General features: G+C 42.2%; 1 protein-coding gene across 1 annotated transcript in view; it reads left to right on the top strand.

Annotated features, from left to right (window-relative positions):
• Positions 1-20,407, top strand: part of LOC308074182 (cysteine-rich motor neuron 1 protein-like) — a gene marked incomplete at its 3' end in the record, with an annotated part of 188,303 nt that overhangs the window by 56,635 nt on the left and 111,261 nt on the right. The window lies entirely within an intron of this gene.

Genomic DNA, 20,407 nt, shown 5'->3' with positions numbered 1-20,407 from the left:
GCGTTTTGAGCTTGTAGATCGGCTATTTTTTAATTTGAATCCAAGATTTTCTTTTTTGCTATTTTTTTTATGGAATCCTGAAAAGCAAAATATGTATTTGCCTGATGCGTTTCTGAGGATGCATCTCACTTTGTTTTCAGACGCACTAAAGCAAAACAAGGATGTGGGTGTGTGGGTGTGTGGGGAGGTTGGCGTGGCGTGTGCGTATGTGTGTGTGTGTGTGTGTGTGTGTGTGTGTGTGTGTGTGTCTTATCACGTCAGTACAGTTATCGTACAGCCTGTACCGCGCTGCCGTTGCCAAGAAGGTATTTATTATCTCCTGTGGCTCTGCTCAGCGGGAGGCAAACACCAACCCAACCAACCCACCAGTCATTTGTGCCGCGGTCGTGTCTGAAGCATCTGTCACTGAAGCTCGCTGCTGTGCTAAATCAGCCGTTGAGAGGAAAGGGAGTGAATGGATCATGTTTGGTTGTATACGCTGAACATTTATGTCAAGTTGGCTAATTGGCTCTCAATTGCAGCCATATTGGAAAATATTAATGTGGCCCCCTTCCTCATTACTTCCTTCACAGGTGTTACCAATGATTATAATGAAGGATCTGTTCAGGGTTGCCAGATCTGCTTATTATAATTTTCCCGCAAGATTTTATTTGAAAATAGCCGATCTACAAGCTCACAACGCGACGCGTTGTGAGCTTGTAGATCTGCTATTTTCAAATAGCTGATGTATATCTTAAAGTGCTCATGTGGCCCATGGTCTCTTCTTTTGGGCTGTTTTTTTCCTAGACCTGGTTGCTTGTTTCTCTCACAGAATCTGGCAACACTGGTTCCGTTTCATTTAGGCTAGCACATGACAGTGGTTCTCACATGTTTTAATTTCAAGGAACCCCCATATACCTCCGAGAGTGTACAAATGGAACCAAATGGACCCGTAAGAGATCACAGTTACACACCCGTATACGGGGCCATTTGGAACCCCCCCCTCAATGAACCATGAGGGTCCCTGCATGGACCACACTTTGAGTTCCACTGGTGTATCAGAAGAGTCTTGCTTGTTTTACTGTATATACAGTATAGCTGTGTGAGATTGAGATTGAGATATGAGATGTTCCATTTTCTGCAAATGTTCACCCCCAGCATAGTGTTGCTTTAGGGTTCAAGCTACGCCCTATTTTATACTATACAAAAACACAGAAAATAAACCAAATATTTATTAATATATATTCAAACTGTGTTAACTCTCTCAGTGCCAGACCCCGAGGGCTTATAACCGAGGGTTATACCCTCAGTGCAAGAACGAGAAATCCCGAGTTAAAAAAAAAAAAAAAAAAGTGTTCAGAACCCAAGATATCATTATCTGAAGATTTGCAGCTCCATCCACTCTTTGTTTAACTTATAACTGAAAAAGGCTGTATCTCGCTTCCTAAGCACTTTTTTTTTACTTTGAAAAAAGAAATAGAAAAAAGTTGGCACAGTTCGCAATATTTTTTTTATTTCATTGGCACTGAGAGAGTTAAAGGGATACTTCACTCTCGGGCCGGGGACACATTTAAAAAAAATATTAAAAATAAATGAAAAAAGTTATGGAAAATTCATGGCCCCCTCACGACACGCAGTGTCCTACTAATGTGTGAGGGGGCCATGAATTTTCCATAACTTTTTTCATTTATCTTTAATATTTTTTTTAAATGTGTCCCCGGCCCGAGAGTGAAGTATCCCTTTAATATGAAAAAAATGAACACTTTAGCTATCTATTTAGCTTTATTTAGCTATTTTCTACTGTTTCGCAACTGGCGACATGTAGCACTTTTCTCCAGCAGCAGTCACATATTCACTATTTTTGGACCATTTTGGAAGGTTTCGTGCCTATAAACAACATGCCCAACAAAAAAAGGAAAAGGAGACGTAGTCAAAGTCAATACATAGTAGTCTATGTCGTCACCAGCAGTTTCTCTATATTCGATGATGACATTTTCAACCAAAGGTGATGAGGTCTGCGATTTGATCTCAACACGTCCTCTTTGTGTGTGTGTGTGTGAGTGTGTGTGTGTGTGTGTGTGTGTGTGTGTGTGTGTGTGTGTGTGTGTGCGCGTGTGCGTGTGCGTGTGCGTGTGCGTGCGCCTTGCATTGGCACACGTGTGTGTGTGTGTGTGTGTGTGTGTTCTTATCTGGATGACATACAGATAACAACATACATGTTGACAGCAGGTGTAACTGGAAGCTCACGTTCAACATGCTCTATCTGTTTGGGTTCATCTTGGTGTGTCGCCATGTTGTCGTTCCCTCTGGCAGGTGTCTTATCTGTGGACATGGCTCACATGGTGACTCTCTGTGACCGTGTGTGTGATGTAGTTCTCTGTGATGTAGACTAGGGCTGGTGAATTAATATTAGAATATCGAATATTCCTTGAATATGAGGAAAATATGTATATTCAAATATGAAAATTAATATTCAAATGTAAAAAAAAGAAGTTATAAAAACAAACAAAAGATATGTTTTATTGGATCCGAGCACTCAATATTGTTTCTGTCACAAAAAAAATTGGAATATATATATATATATATATATATATATATATATATATATATTTTTTTATAATAATAATAATAATATTCGAATATATTCATATATCTGCCAATTTTAAGACCAAAATTCGAATATCATTTCTGAGGAAAGTTGACAGCCCTAATGTAGACATGATGGCTTACAGACTATATACTGCTATAAAGGACTCATCACCACCCAGGACTCACCTCCTCCTCCTCTGCTCACTCTGCTATAGTCTGGGTTGAGGCTCACTCTGCTATAGTCTGGGTTGAGGCTCACTCTGCTATAGTCTGGGTTGAGGCTCACTCTGCTATAGTCTGGGTTGAGGCTCACTCTGCTATAGTCTGGGTTGAGGCTCACTCTGCTATAGTCTGGGTTGAGGCTCACTCTACTATAGTCTGGGTTGAGGCTCACTCTGCTATAGTCTGGGTTGAGGCTCACTCTGCTATAGTCTGGGTTGAGGCTCACTCTGCTATAGTCTGGGTTGAGGCTCACTCTGCTATAGTCTGGGTTGAGGCTCACTCTGCTATAGTCTGGGTTGAGGCTCACTCTGCTATAGTCTGGGTTGAGGCTCACTCTGCTATAGTCTGGGTTGAGGCTCACTCTGCTATAGTCTGGGTTGAGGCTCACTCTGCTATAGTCTGGGTTGAGGCTCAAGGTCAAAGACAGTGCAACGTGTCTCAATGGGTCTGCTCTTTAAGCCTTTAAGACCGGGAACGCATCTGTGTCATTTTAACATTTTAGCTAGAGCCTACTTTGGCTGCTTTGGCTATTCAAAAATAGCAGATCTGCAAGCTCGTAGCGCTTGTAGATCTGCTATTTTTGAAAAATCGTGAACATTTGTGCAAACTTTGAATATATATATTTTTTTGAAACGACATTTGCAACCCAAATCTTTGTTTCTGGGGGGGGGGGGGGGGGGGGAAACATATTTTGATGGGGATCGGCAGCCAGAAACATATAATTTAGGGGGGTCCTTCACAAGAAAAGGTTTGAGCACCACTGATATAGGAACACTAGTGTTTCAGAAAAATGAAGACATGTGTCGAGACATTTGACAGTCACAAATCGCTTTCAAAAATATATATTCAAAGATTTGCACACATTTTCACGATAAAAACATAAATAAACAGCAGACCTACAAGCTCGTAGCGCGGCACTCGGTGCCCACACATTATATATGCATCCCCCCCCCCCCCCCCCCGGTCTTCATGGGTTAAGATTCTCAGGGGATCAGTGCCCAGGCACCTGTCAACCACTTCTCTACAGTGAGTGATGCCCATGGGGGCACAAACATCAGAAAGAGCTCACTTGACCTAGTTCCACCCCAAACAAAATCAGAAAAATGCATTCTACCATGCTGCCACCAACATGTGGAATGACCTACCAAAACCCATCATAAGATCCCCACTCCCTACCCAAACTCAAAACTAACCTAAAAGAATGGCTGACCTTAAAGGAGGAGTTCACCCAAAAAATGACTTATTTTCTATCAATTGCACACCCTATGAAGCCTTGAATCCATGGATTCTTTTTTGTTTTTGTCGCATTCCTAAGCTAATAATTTGATTCCCGTCTCCTACCGGCTAATGTATTCGGTAGGAGACACAAAGTAGATTATTTGTGTCTCCTACCGGAAATACACACGGTCATCAAATTATTGTCTTAGGAATGCCACAAAAACAAAAATAAATCCATGAAATCAAGGCTTCATGGGGTGTGTAATTGATAGAAAATAAGTAATTTTTTGGGTGAACTTCTCCTTTAACTCTCTCACTGCCAGACTTATTTCTGGCTGCGTTATCTCCATTATGATCGATCCCCTGATGGGTGCTAATCACTGAGGGTTGCACTGTGTGGTTTCACAAATGTCAACGAGGTCATCGCGACCTCGTTGACATTAATTGTCTGCCTTTGAAAATAACATGTCTGGGCCAAAAATACATAGTAAAAAAAAAAGTACACAGGAGCCGAGATACAGACTTTTTAAATAATAAGTTAAACAAGAAGTGAATGGAGCAGCAAATCTTCAGATCATGATATCTTGGGTTCTGAACGTTTTTTTGTTTTGTTTTGTATTCTTTTTTTTTCTCAAAAAGTCGTTATAAGTCTTTCTTGGCAGCCAGAGAGTTCAAATAGAAATGGGATTAGTTTGACACATTTTGAACACCTTGGTAATAGCATCCTTTGCCCCCCATCCCCATACTGAGGTTTATTTGTACTGATATGTATTGCATTGCATTGCATGTTTCATATGTATTACTGATTCATTTAGTACAAATGTACAAAGAGTGCCATCAATCAAAGTCTTTGTGAGGGACAGACACTCTGTGACTGAAGCACTGCGCTCTGTCCAACGTGTGTGTGTGTGTGTGTGTGTGTGTGTGTGTGTGTGTGTGTGTGTGTGTGTGTGTGTGTGTGTGTGTGTGTGTGTGTGTGTGTGTGTGTGTGTGTGTGTGTGTGTGTGTGTGTGTGTGTGTGTGTGTGCGCGCTAGGGCTGGTGAATATTCGAATATTCCTCGAATATGGGGAAAATATGTATATTCTAATATGAAAATTAATATTTGAATATTATTATAATTTTTAATGTTTATTTGACAGGGACAATACAAAAAACAATTTATCAAGTTATAAAACGTTGAAAAAATATATCGAATATCTGCAAATTTTTAAGACCAATATTCGAATATCATTTCTGAGGAAAGTTGAGAGAGAGAGAGAGAGAGAGAGAGAGAGAGAGAGAGAGGGAGAGAGAGAGAAACTGAAAATGAAATGATACAGCGCTTCCGGCTAGTATATGTCACTATGTGTGTTTTGGAGCGTGTGCATAATGCATATGTCACTCTGTGTGTCTATGTGTGTTCGGAGAGTGTGTATCACTGTGTGTCTACATGTGCCCGTGTGTGTGTGTCTGTTCTCTGTAGCCTTCACTTCTGTCACCCATCCTTGTCTCTTTGTTTTCCTTTGATTGTGTGATAAAAAAGAAAAAGCTCTGCACGTCCACCAGGCTATTGTTTGATCATCCCTTGTTTTCTTACACAACGTTTCCGTTTGTTTCCTAGACGGTGATTATGATTTAAATAACAATAAAGCATTGTTTTATACCTTCTGCTGAGCCGCCTGGTTAAAGGTCGTCTGATAGTCTTAACCCTTTCAATCCGGGAACACATCTGTGTCATTTTTAGATTTATTTGGGCTCTTCAAAAATAGCAGATATACAAGCTCATAGCGCGGCACCGAGTGCCGCGCTATGAGCTTGTATATCTGCTATTTTTATATATATTTTTATATATATTTATATATATATTTTTTGAAACAACATTTTTAACTCAAATATTTTGCTTCTGGGGGTCCCTGGAACAAAACCTTTTCATGTCAAGGACCCCCAAACTGATATGTATTTGGCCACGGACCCTCCCCCCCCCATATCAAAACATCTGGTTCCAGGGCCCCCTCCTCCCCAGGAGCAAAGATTTGAGTTAAAAATGTGTGCTTAAAAATATATATATAAAGCCTATATTCAAAGAGTTGCACACATTTTCACACAAAAGAAGAAAAAAAACTAGCAGATCGAGTGCCGCGCTACAAGCTTGTATATCTGCTATTTTTGAATAACCCAAAGTATAAAATATGACTACAAATAAAAATAAAAAAATGAAATGAAAAATACACTGCACGCGTTCCCCCCCGGTCTCTTTGGGTTAACCGCTCAGACTCTTTTAGATGCTATAGTAGGTCTTGTTTTCCATAAATAACATTTCTCCTCCGTGGAGGAGCGCGGCGTGTTCATTTTTATTGATGAAACATGGAAGGTTGAATGGTGGAGTCCTGTCACAGGCGTACACGATGGATGGATGTTTGTCAACTCCTCTCAGGTCTGGGGTGATTTGGGGGGGGGGAGGTGTGTGGGGGGAGGAGTGGGTGTTGTTAACCCTTTGAGGCTTGAGGTTCCGATTCTGCAAAAAGGTCTTCTAAATCCTAGCGGTTTTCTGAAAAACGTATGTTTCTATATCAGTGGGTTTTCAAACTTTTTCATGTCAAGGACCCCCAAAATGACATGAATTTGGCCGCGGACCCCCATCTCAAAATATTTCGTTCCAGGGACCCCCCAGAAGCAAAGATTTTAGTTAATGTTTGCAATTAAAATAATATACATATATATATTCAAAAATTTGCACACATTTTCACGATAAAAATAATTAATAGCAGATCTACAAGCTCATAGCTACGAGCTTGTAGATCTGCTATTTTTGAATAGCCAAAGTGTAAAATAATGCTTTTTTTAAATGAAAAAGTGACACAGATGCGTTCCAGGTCTTAAAGGGTTAAGGGGGGGGGGTCATCATTTCTCTGCAGGTTGTCAAGAAAGCAATCTTGAAGATGTAAAGTGTCTGCTAGACTCCTATAGCTAGTGTGGTAGGTTTGATTTATAAATATACATGCACAGTACCGTACCGTACAGTACAGTACACACATATAGATGTACGTGTCGCTGCTGTCGTCGGCCAGGAAACCTTTGTGTTGTTTTTCGGTAAAAAAGCCGAAGCCTAAAACGTGCAGACCTTTCCAATTTACCAACGAATGCCAATTTCCCTGTGACATTTATATACTAATCCTCATTTTTGGGGGATGACGTCAAATCCGTCCGTTCCTTTAATTTAAAATAAAAAGTTTGGGAACCACAAGTTCAATGATGCTGCTTTGCTAATATATATATATATATATATATATATATATATATATATATATATATATATATATATATATATATATATATATATATATATATATATATATATACCCAGTGTTCAGATAATACCCAATTAAATGACTCTGGTCCGTATTTTTCTTTGGCTATTAAAAAATAGCAGATCTACAAGCTCATAGCGCGGCACCTGCTATTTTTGGAAAAATCGTTAACATTAATTTGTGCACATTTTGAAAAACATTTGTATCTATATCAGTGGGGCTGAAACTTTTTCATGTCAAGGACCCCCAAAATGATATGCATTTGGCCGCGGACGCCCCCCAATCTAACAATGTTTTGTTCCAGGGACCCCCCCGCCCATGAAGCAAAGATTTGAGTTACAGATGTTCCCTTTAAAAAAAATACATATTCAAATATTTGCACTTAATGTTGAATCATTTTCTAAAAATAGCAGATCTACAAGCTCGAGCTTTTAGATCTGCTATTTTTTTAATAGCCCAAAGACAAATCTTTAAAATGACACCATATGCGTTCCCGGTCTTAATGGGTTAATTGGATCAATTGCAGTAGAACAGCTCTGGCGGCGTCTTTTGTTGACTTTACGATATACTAAGTGATACTTTACTAAGTGATACTTTACGATACTAAGTGATACTTTACTAAGTGATACTTTACGATACTAAGTGATACTTTACTAAGTGATACTTTACGATACTAAGTGATAGTTTAAAAAAAAAACTATTCCAGCAAACTTGGCATTTTCACAAGTAAATAAAACACTTCACTGACTGCAGTGCAATTTATAATTACCAGTACGTCAAGATGTGAACTTTTCTCTACTTGTTATAAAGCTTTAGTGTTAATTAGTCTCTTGAGGTGATTTGACACGGATTAATTAACTTAGTTTAACTTTTATAAAGCAACCTGTGAATGTCAGTGCAAAGATTTTAACCCTTTCAATCCGGGAACGCATCTGTGTCATTGTTTATGATTTATTTGGGGCTATTAAAAAAATTGCAGATCTACAAGCTCACAGCGCGGCACTCGAACTTGCAGATCTGCTATTTTTTTTTAAATCGTGAACATTTGTCAAATATTTTGTTCCTGGGGCCGCAGAAGCAACGGTTTGAGTTAAAAATGTTTGCTTTGAATATATATATATGTCACAGGGAAATTGGCAGTCCAGGGAAATTGACAGGGGAGCGCTAGTTTTATAGGCGCGGGGCGGTGCTGCGAGGCGGGGCTTTGATGCGAGGACGACGACCACAACAACAATATAACAACCAGGAAGCTACGCTATAGGGGAACGCTGAAAATAAAATGGATAATATGAGAGAAATACTCAAGTAAAGTACGAATACCTCAAAATTGTACTTGAGTAAATCTACTTTGTTACTTTACACCACTAGTATAAAGCTCAGTGGCGCACTTCGATAATCATTGGACTCCCCACCCACTACCACTAGGAGCCGGGGTTTGACTCCCGCTCGGGACATTACTTTTTCAAACAACCGCGGACTACTTTTTTTCGCTGATAAAGTATAGTTTATCAGTTTATCCAACCCGATCTCCAGAGATTACCGTAACATTGCACGGAACGAGTGCACTTCATTCCGTGGATAGCCGCCTCGGAACTCCCGAATTGCGTGCATATGGTACGGCGCTGCCTTGTGACAAAACCATTTCGGAGGCGCGCAGTCACAGGCGAATTGTCCCCCCGTGAAGGACCACCGAGGGAGCTAAGGCGACCGAGTTGCCGTCCTGAACGGTGGGACATTCGCCTGTGCCTACTCAGCGCCGTTTGAGTTATGTACCGATAGGCACAGAATCGTAAATGATGTTGTGGGGACTGCGTTTGCCCCAAGTGCCACTCACTGCACTAACATAGCCCGCCAGGCCCGCCCCCTTGTGCTTCAACTGCATGGAATGAGGCTGTGTGTGTGTGTGTGTGTGTGTGTGTGTGTGTGTGTGTGTGTGTGTGTGCGTGCGTGTGCGTGCGTGCGTGCTCGTTTGTGCATGCGTGCTCGTTTGTCCGTGCGTGTGTGGTGTGGGGCTCATGTCTGGCTTGCATTGCCCTCTAGCGTTGATTCTACAGAATTGCCTGAGGGGCGGTGAAAACAAGCGTACCCCTTTCAATTTCCCTGGAATGCCAATTTCTCTGTAACATATATATATATATATATATATTCAGAGATTTGCGCAAATGTTCACGATTTTTCAAAAATAGCAGATCTGCAAGTTCGAGTGCCGCGCTGTGAGCTTGTAGATCTGCTATTTTTTGATAGCCCTAAGTATAAAATAATGGTTCAAGTGGTTATACAAAGATGTGTTCCAGGTCTTAATGGATTAAATGACTGGCCGTTTAATGACATGCAATTGAATAACACTTTAAACTTCCTATGCAACTTCCTGTGTGTGTGTGTGTGTGTGTGTGTGTGTGTGTGTGTGTGTGTGTGTGTGTGTGTGTGTGTGTGTGTGTGTGTGTGTGTGTGTGTGTGTGTGTGTGTGTGTGTGTGTGTGTGTGTGTGTGTGTGTGTGTGTGTGTGTGTGTGTGTGTGTGTGTGTGTGTGTGAAACAATGCTTGGAATGCGGGCAATGTCCGGGCTCCTGTGTTGTCATGGCAGTCTAGTAACTATTACATAAAACTGTTGTTGTATTAACAGTGGCTCTTTAAGGGGGGGAATGGACACAAAAATATGATTCTTTATGTGCCCAGAGATGGTGTTTAGAGTTTATAACAACTTTAAGGACCTCCATAGCTCTGGACTTCCATTTCTTACACTCTCAGAGTTACAGACCGGTAAGATTAATGTGGAGCCCTCTCAAGGACCCCTGGGGGTCCCTGGACCACACTTTGAGCACCACTGCGTTTATAAACACATGTACCTCCTGATCTGTGTATCTTCTACGCTGTCTCCCTCTCAGTCTGTCTGTCTCTCCTACGCTGTTTCTCTCTCTCAGCTGTCCTACTGTCTGTCTCTCCTACGCTGTCTCTCTCTCAGCTGTCTTACCGTCTGTCTCTCCTATGCTGTCTCTCTCAGCTGTCCTACTGTCTGTCTCTCCTACACTGTCTCTCTCTCAGCTGTCTTACCGTCTGTCTCTCCTATGCTGTCTCTCTCAGCTGTCTTACTGTCTGTCTCTCCTACGCTGTCTCTCTCTCTCTGCTGTCCTACCGTCTGTCTCTCCTACGCTGTCTCTCTCTCTCTGCTGTCCTACCGTCTGTCTCTCCTACACTGTCTCTCTCTCTCTGCTGTCCTACCGTCTGTCTCTCCTACGCTGTCTCCCTCTCAGGCTGTCTGTCTCTCCTACGCTGTCTCTCTCTCAGCTGTCTTACTGTCTGTCTCTCCTACGCTGTCTCTCTCTCTCTGCTGTCCTACCGTCTGTCTCTCCTACACTGTCTCTCTCTCTCTGCTGTCCTACCGTCTGTCTCTCCTACGCTGTCTCCCTCTCAGGCTGTCTGTCTCTCCTATGCTGTCTCTCTCTCTGCTGTCCTACCGTCTGTCTCTCCTACACTGTCTCTCTCTCTGCTGTCCTACTGTCTGTCTCTCCTACACTGTCTTTCTCTCTGCTGTCCTACCGTCTGTCTCTCCTACACTGTCTCTCTCTCTGCTGTCCTACTGTCTGTCTCTCCTACACTGTCTTTCTCTCTGCTGTCCTACCGTCTGTCTCTCCTACGCTGTCTCCCTCTCAGTGTGTCTGTCTCTCCTACACTGTCTCTCTCTCTGCTGTCCTACTGTCTGTCTCTCCTACGCTGTCTCCCTCTCAGGCTGTCTGTCTCTCCTATGCTGTCTCTCTCTCTGCTGTCCTACCGTCTGTCTCTCCTACACTGTCTCTCTCTCTGCTGTCCTACTGTCTGTCTCTCCTACACTGTCTTTCTCTCTGCTGTCCTACCGTCTGTCTCTCCTACGCTGTCTCCCTCTCAGGCTGTCTGTCTCTCCTATGCTGTCTCTCTCTCTGCTGTCCTACCGTCTGTCTCTCCTACGCTGTCTCTCTCTCAGCTGTCCTACCGTCTGTCCCTCCTACGCTGTCTCTCTCTCAGCTGTCCTACCTTCTGTCTCTCCTATGCTGTCTCTCTCTCAGCTGTCTTACCGTCTGTCTCTCCTATGCTGTCTCTCTCTCAGCTGTCTTACCGTCTGTCTCTCCTATGCTGTCTCTCTCTCAGCTGTCTTACCGTCTGTCTCTCCTATGCTGTCTCTCTCTCAGCTGTCTTACCGTCTGTCTCTCCTACGCTGTCTCTCTCTCTCTGCTGTCCTACCGTCTGTCTCTCCTACACTGTCTCTCTCTCTCTGCTGTCTTACCGTCTGTCTCTCCTACGCTGTCTCTCTCTCTGCTGTCCTACTGTCTGTCTCTCCTACGCTGTCTCTCTCTCAGCTGTCCTACTGTCTGTCTCTCCTACGCTGTCTCTCTCTCAGCTGTCTTACCGTCTGTCTCTCCTACACTGTCTCTCTCTCAGCTGTCCTACTGTCTGTCTCTCCTACGCTGTCTCTCTCTCAGCTGTCCTACTGTCTGTCTCTCCTATGCTGTCTCTCTCTCAGCTGTCTTACCGTCTGTCTCTCCTACACTGTCTCCCTCTCGGCTGTCCTAATTTAATGTCTAAAACAAGTCACAAAGGGGAGCAGACAGCCCTTTCTTTAGTTGTTATAATTTATCAAGCTGACAGCTCTGAAGTGTTTGAAATAACTCATGACTTTTAATGCATTTAATATGTTCATGGGCCGTGCTCATACAGTACCACTAGGAGGGCTTCACTATCCATTATTTTCTCAGCAATTATTCTATTGATTGATTCTTTGCGATTGAATTGAATCATCAGGAAGCACCATTTTAAAAATAAATATTTATTTATTAGAGAGGTTCACGTGAAAATGATTGGCTTTGATGGAATCTTAAGATTGGGTGTAGTTCTGTTTGATGCAGAAACACAACATAATTGCTTTGATGCAAGTAGCATTAACGAGCGTCAGCTGGACAGTGACACTCACACCTCAGCTGTGCTGAACTGAAAGTGACTGGAGTTAGATAAAAAAAAAAGCCCTTGAATATGACTGAAGACATGATAATGTTAACTGTGATTATGGTAAGCTTACATTTAATATCACAAACACCAAAGAATAAAAAAACCCTGTAACTTTAACCAGCAAAAAAAAAAATCGATATTTGGAAATTGTGAATGGATTTTGAATCGTTGATAATAAGAATTGCGATTCGTACGGGAATTGATTTTTTTCCCCAACAGCCCTCCTTCAGAGTAATAAGGCCGTCCTGCGGTTGAGTGGAACAGTGACAGAGCACTGAGAGACGGACACAATGAGACGATGAAGGCTGATCAATGTTTGTCATTGTTGTCACTGTGTGAGCGTGACTCCCTGCCTCCTCCTCCTCCTCATCTCTGCACAACTCTGTCTCTTCATCTGTGACAGTCTTTAACGCGTTAAGACCGGGAAGTGGGAACGCATCTGTGTCATTTTTTATTATTTTTATTTGGCTATTCAAAAATAGCAGATCTACAAGCTCATATGAACTTGTGAAAATTTGTTGCAAATCTTTGAATATATATCATTTTTAAAGTGAACATTTGTAGCTCAAATAGGGGGGGGGGGGTCCCTGGAACATCAGTGGTTCTAAAACTTTTTCCATATCAAGGACCCCCAGCAGAATGATATGTATTTGGCCGCGAAAAAACGCCCCATCAAAAAGATTTGAGTTAAAAATGTTGTTTAAAAAAATATATACATATTCAAAAATGTGCATAATTTTTTTTCTAAAATAGCAGATCTACAAGCTCGAGCTTTGAGCTACAAGCTACGAGCTTGTAGATCTGCTATTTTTGAATAGCCCAAAGGATACAATAATGGTTATAGCTCGTTATGCTAAAATCTTGAAAGTGTTTGAAAAATGTGGAATACTTTTCTCTTCTGGGGGGGGGGGGGGGGGGTTATACATTTTGTATAGAATCGGCCTCAGGTCTTAATGGGTTAAAACCCCACAGTTATACTCCGAAAATAGCCGATCTACAAGCTGTGACGCTTTGTGTGTCAGCTTGTAGATCCGCTATATATCCGGCTGGCTTTAACCTCTAAATGAGGCTTTTATGTTCTCTGTCTGTTTCTCATCTGTGTCGCTCTCTCTCTCTCTCTCTCTCTCTGCGCTCACACTGTCTCTCGCTCACTCGGCTTTCAACAAAACCGGGAGGAAATACTTCGCATTCCTCTGCCTGGAAGTGTGTGTGTGTGTGTGTGTGTGTGTGTGTGTGTGTGTGTGTGTGTGTGTGTGTGTTTTTATAAGAGGGCATGGTTGGGCTTTTCGTGGTAGCGTTTTTGGTTTATGTAATTTAACCCATTAAGACCGGGAACGCATCTGTGTGACCACTTTGAATCGCTATACTTTGGCTATATATATATTTTTAAAAAAAAGAAGATCTACAAGCTCATAGCGCTGCACTCGGTGCTTGTAGATCTGCTGTTTTAGAAAAATCGTAAAAATGAGTGCAAATATATGGATATACATATATGTTTTAAAGCAATTTTTTTTTTACTAAAATCTTTGCTTCTGGGGATTCTACAAATGTCTTCTAAATCCTAACAGTTTATTTTTTTAAACGCGTGTGTATCAGTGGTTCTCAATCTTTTTCATGTCAAGGACCCCCAAAATGATATGTATTTGGCCGTGGACCGCCATCTGAAAATATTCTTTTCCAGGGACCCCCAGAAGCAAAGATCTGAGTAAAAAAAATCCCATTAAAAAAAAAATATATATATATTCAAATATTTGCACAGATGTTCACGATTAAAAAAACAAATAGCAGATATACAAGCTCATAGCGCGGCACTCTGTGCTGCGCTATGAGCTTGTATATCTGCTATTTTTGAATAGTCTAAATAAATCAAAAAAATGACACAGATGCGTTCCCGGTCTGATTGGGTTAAAGCCACCGGATGCTTTATTTTTTGAGAGAGAGAGAGAGGAATGTATTCCCTGGTGTTGTCATCATTCATGGCATCCAGCGCTGAAACCTTCCCAAACAAGACATGGCTTCACAGATGAAGGGAACCGTGTCACAGACATGGCCTCGACAGGATGACAGACAGGCACGTTGAAGGACAGACAGACGGCTAGACGGACAGACAGATTGGCTCCTAGATCAACAGACAGACACATTGATTTATACAGACTTTACTTTATTTGTTTATTTAGACAGGACAGAGCATATTAATGAACGTCACATGAACGTAAATACACCGGATTTAGCAAAGATGCTAATTTTCATCCGCAGTCCTCACACAAAACAGAAAAACAGAAAAACAATAACATCAGAAAACAGACAAACGGTGAAATACAATTACATTACATCACATAGCCTAAAAAAACCTAAAATATGATCACAAATGGTTGCAGCTTTGGTTTTCAAGCAACCATCTTTTCACATTGAATTTAAAAGATGGAAATGTAGCACAATCCCTTATATGTAGAGGAAGGCCATTCCATGCTACACAACCCTGTACTGAGAGGACATTTTGACCGAAGGTTGTTTGCCGGTGCGGCACTTCACAATCTCCTCGAGTGGTTGCTCTGGTACTGATTCCTCTTTCAGGCTTCCTTTTAATGAATTCCCTTAGGGGGGGCGGGCACAGACCATGTAAGGTCTTGTATATGACCCCAACCTGTTTGAACTTTTTGAAATTGTCGAAGCTAAAAAAATTGAGCCTCCTGAGTATGTTACAATGATGATAAGAGTGAGGCTTCCTGTCAAACACCTTGAGCGCACTTTTGTAGAGCTGTTCGATGGGTTTTAGGATCGTCACGCCAGTGCAAGACCAGTTTGTAAAACAGTACTCAATGTGTGATAGGATCATACAGTGAAGATACGATCTGGCAGCTCCAACTGTCAGGAAGGGTCCAATTTGTTTAAAATTTTGAAGGTTGAATTTAATCGTATTTGTGACTTTCTTCACATGTTTTTTAAAAGTTAGGGTTGAGTCTAGTATGACTCCGAGGTACTTGAACTCTGGGACAAGTTCAAGTTCCTCCCCACCCAGAAACACATTTGAGGACTCCAACACAACTGGTCTTTTGGCCATGCAGACTGTCTTTTTGGCATTCAAGAGCAGACTAGACCAGATACATAAGTAGATAGATAGATTAAGATACATACATACATACATATACAGAAAGACATACAGACAGAGGGATATACAGACAGACATACAGACATACAGACAGACAGACAGACAGACACACGGAGGGATATACAGACAGACAGACAGACAGACGGAGGGATATACAGACAGATAGAGGGATATACAGACAGACAGACAGACAGAGGGATTGACAGAGGGATTGACAGACAGGCAGCCAGACAGACAGAGGGATTCACAGACAGACAGACCGACAGAGGGATTGACAGACATACAGACAGACAGACAGACAGACAGAGTGATTGACAGACAGACAGAGGGATTGGCAGACAGACAGACAGACAGAGGGATTCACAGACAGACACACAGACAGACAGACAGACAGACAGACAGAGGGATTGACAGACAGACAGACAGACAGACAGACAGACAGACAGACAGACAGACAGAGGGATTGACAGACATACAGACAGACAGACAGACAGAGGGATTGACAGACAGACAGACAGACAGACAGGGACAGTGTGTGTCAGTGTGTTTTTTAGTTTTTGTTTCGAGGACAAAGAGATCGAACCAAATTATCTACAGTCACGGGGGACATTTAGTGACACACACACACACACGCACACGCACACGCACACATTAACACAGACGGAGACACACCTCTGTATGCACACACTCGCACGCTGACACACATTCTCACACACACACACACACACACACACACACACACACACACACACAAGCTTGGACATACAAAACACACACACACACACACACACACACACACACACACACACACACACACACACACACACACACACACACACACACACGGGCAGACCCATTTGTCTGGATTTGATGTTATTGGTGTTGGAGCCCCCCCCCCCCCCCCCCAGGGGGTCGATTTTTGTGATTGGCCCGTGGGCTGAAGGTTGCTGGATGTGATTGGCTGGCTGTGTGAAGGTCAGCGCTTCAGATTAATGACGGGAGCACCGGTCAATGTGTGTGTCCGCACATCACCCTGTCTGTCTGTCTTTCTGCCTGTCTGTCTGTATGTATATCTGTCTGTCTGCCTGCCTGTCTGTCTGCCTGTCTGCCTGTCTGTCTGTCTTTCTGCCTGTCTGTCTGTATGTATATCTGTCTGTCTGCCTGCCTGTCTGTCTGCCTGTCTGCCTGTCTGTCTGTCTTTCTGCCTGTCTGTCTGTATGTATATCTGTCTGTCTGCCTGCCTGTCTGTCTGCCTGTCTGCCTGTCTGTCTGTCTGTCTGTCTTTCTGCCTGTCTGTCTGTATGTATATCTGTCTGTCTGCCTGCCTGTCTGTCTGCCAGCCTGCCTGTCTGTCTGTCTGTCTGTCTGTCTGTCTGTCTGTCTGTCTGTCTGTCTGTATATCTGCCTGTCTGTCTGTCTGTCTGTCTGTCTGTCTGTATATCTGCCTGTCTGTCTGTCTGTCTGCCTGTCTGTCTGCCTGTCTGTCTGCCTGCCTGTCTGTCTGTCTGTCTGTCTCAGACTGATGACACAGTGTCACAGCCCGCGCACGTCCAACGTGCAACAGCACAGATTGATGCTCTTGTACCCCGGTGACACAAAGTGGCCCGTCCCTGATCATTCAACACACACACACACACACACACACACACGCACACGCACACAACACACACACTACACACAGGATACTAATTTAAACCAATCAGGAGACAGAAGTCCACACTAGCATACCCTCTACATTACAGGATAAACAAGGTACATTTATGGAAGTGATTACTTCCAAAAAAAAATAGATTAAAAAAACAAGCAGACAGAATTGGAATGGGAACACTATAAAAATGGAAGCTGATAAATGGGTTCTCTCTCCTGATTGGACAAAATTAGTTTTCCCTGCCCGAAAACGTGTGTAAGAGCTGGAGAGACGGTGGAGCAATGATTACTGTATCAGAATATAGAGCTTTTAACTTTTAACACATTAAGGCTGGAGGCGATTCTTAAAAATGTTTTCTAAATCATAACAGTTTTGTGAAAAAAATAAAAATTTTCAAGATTTTTCAAAAATAGCAGATCTACAAGCTCATAGCGCGGCACCTTGTATATCTGCTATTGTTGAATAGCCAATGAAATCTAAAGTGACACAGATGCGTTCCAGGTCTTAAAGGGTTAACACATTACCTGCCAAGAACACAGAAATGCGTTCTATTTTCAAATTATATATTTTTTTGGAAAATTCCACAAGGGGCGCTCTAACACAGCTTAGGAATGATCCCTCGTCACTCAGAGAAGCAGTAGACGGATGTGACGTGACGTCATTCAAAAATAAAACGTCCGTCCGCCCCAACGCTAGGATTTTTAGAAAAACACTAATAACTCAGATTTTTTGTTTTTTGTGATGAAAACCACCCATTTTCCCTGGATATATTTTGAAGGGGATCGGCTGCCAAAAACATATCATTTTGGGGGTCCTTGACAAGAAAAGGTGTGAGCACCACGGATATAGCCGCAATATTTTTTTCAGAAAAAATTAAGACATTTGTTGAGGCATTTGACAGTTACTTCGCTTCGCTTTAAAACATTTATATTCAAAGATTTGCAAAAAATTGAAGATTGTTCAAGAACAGCAGATCTACAAGCTCATAGCGTGGCACTCGTTGCCGCGCTATGAGCTTGTATATCTATGAGTCTTGTATATCTTTTGGTCTCCTGATAGTTATTTTTTCGGGGCAATTTTGAAAGAAAACAGTGTTACACATCATTTGGTGTCTGGAATTGGTATCTGTCGTGGAATTAGAGAGAGAGAGAGAGAGAGAGAGAGAGAGAGAGAGAGAGAGAGAGAGAGAGAGAGATATCTTTAGTGCTGTGAGAGATAAGAGGCCAGTCTCAAACAGCAGGAGCTGAAACACAGGAGGACTTAGTAAGACCTAACAGTAATACCAGAAAAAGCAGAAGAAACTGAATGAATATAAACTACTGAAATTGAAAACCTGTCCTTTAAATAAGCCAACAAGTCAAGTAGACAAACGTACCAAACGTTGAAGTATAGAAACAATAAGAGTCAGAGGCGTTTCTGTTCTGAATAAAAATCACTCCGCTCTGAAAATTTATATTATGTTTTTTTTTAACTCATTTCCTGCCAGAATTATTTCAGATTTTTTGCTGTAGACTGCCAGAGATTTTTCATTGAAAAAAAAAGTTCTCAGGAGCCGAGATACAGATTTTTTAAGTTTTAAGTTAACAAGGAAGTGGATATGAGTTTAAATCTTTGATATATCATATCTCCTTGGTCTTTGGGTCTAAAAATAAGAAAAAAACGAAAAAAAAAAAAAAAAAAATAGAACGCAGATCTGCGTCTTTGGCAGCCAGGCGAGAAATTAAATAGAACGCAGATATGCGTCTTTGGCAGCCAATGTGTTAAGAGCTGGTGAGACAGACTGTTCCAGGTGGTCCTGGACCACCTGGAACAGCTTTATACTGTTAATATATAGCTGTTTAACAAAAACTAAATATCACGTTGCGACACCTTTAACAGTGATAATGTGACTGTCTGGTGCAGACAGAGACATAATGACTTGAAGCCGCCTCTGTGATATTTATAGTCTGTTCTCTGTTACGCTACACAGTTTCTAACTGGTGAGGATGTACAAATGTAACCACATGGACCCACATGTGGTTACATTTGTACATTTTACTCAGAGTGGAAACGTTTCATTTTGTTGCCACATTTTGGTGCCACTTGCTTAAAGACACAAATGAACACAGGTTCTGTCATGTTTTACAGCAGTGGTTTTCAACCCCGTTCATATCAAGGTCCATTATTTATTCGGCATTTGAGCCACAGACCACCGTTTGAGCCACAGACCACTGTTTGAGCCACAGACCACCGTTTAACATCTCTCACGCGAGTAACAATGGCGGAGCGATCGCGCATACAAAATGAGTCGTTTTCCCCAGCGTAAAAAGTTTCTGAGTTATAGGGGTTTTAGAGAAGGAGATAGAACGGAAGCGGATGGGAGCCATGTTTTTTGGCACGGTGATCCTTCTGTCCTTTCCTTCTCAGAATCACCGTGGGTGATTCCAGAGCTGCTCCAGCCCCTCCCGTGTGGAAAAAAACGAAAAAGACTGAAAACACGGTTCAGACTGTGTTCGGCACCCGATGTGTTAAGTAATGCAGATGTTTAACAATAATTTAACTCTTGAGAGTGTAAAATGAAACCAAATGGACCCGTAAGGGTCCATTTGGTTTCATTTTAATCTCTCAGGAGTTAAAGATCTATAAGGGTCCATTTGGTTACCAACTCTCCATCATTTAGCTGGGGACCACCTGGAACCCCCTCAAGGACCACTGGTTGAGAACCACTGTTTTACATGTAGTTTTACTGAAATCTGGACACAGTCAACGTGCAACAGCACAGATTAATGCACTTCTCTTCTTCTCAGCCCGTCCCTGTCTGTCTGTCTGTCTGTCTGTCTGTCTGTCTGTCTGTCTGTCTGTCTGTCTGTCGTATTATTGGTAACTAATAATAACAGATTATATCATCGTCTCTCATTTCAACATTTTGAACTTTTTGGCATTTTTTTTGCCAAAACAGAAAGTTGACGTTTGCTCTGAAAGGTGAACATGAAGCAGCACAGCAGACTGGAGGAGATGTCAGCTTCCATTGGAAGCCTCTTTCATGTAGCGTTATTTATGTCATTGCTGTTGACTCTGAAGAAGAAGAAGGTCACGGTGCGTCACAACGCTTTGATTTCATCGCTGTCTGGGGGGCAGAAACCTCTTATCTCCATACTTTCACTTTTTGTGTTTTTTCGTAAATTAACGCCCTATCAGCAGATCTACAAGCTCATAGCGCAGCACTCGGTGCCGCGCTGTGAGCTTGTATATCTGCTATTTCTTGAATAGCCAAAGAGAACTTTTTCATGCCAAGGACCCCCAAAATGACATGTATTTGGCCACGGGCCCCCATCTCAAAATACGTTGTTCCAGGGACCCCCCAGAAGCAAAGATTTGAGTTAAAGATGTTCGCTTTA

Source organism: Gymnoscopelus braueri, assembly GCF_963280865.1.
Source record: "Gymnoscopelus braueri genome assembly, chromosome: 19".
In the NCBI taxonomy this organism is placed as follows: Eukaryota; Metazoa; Chordata; class Actinopteri; order Myctophiformes; family Myctophidae; genus Gymnoscopelus; species Gymnoscopelus braueri.
The sequence above is the reverse complement of the archived record's forward strand: the minus strand, read 5'-3'. Positions and strand labels throughout refer to the sequence as shown.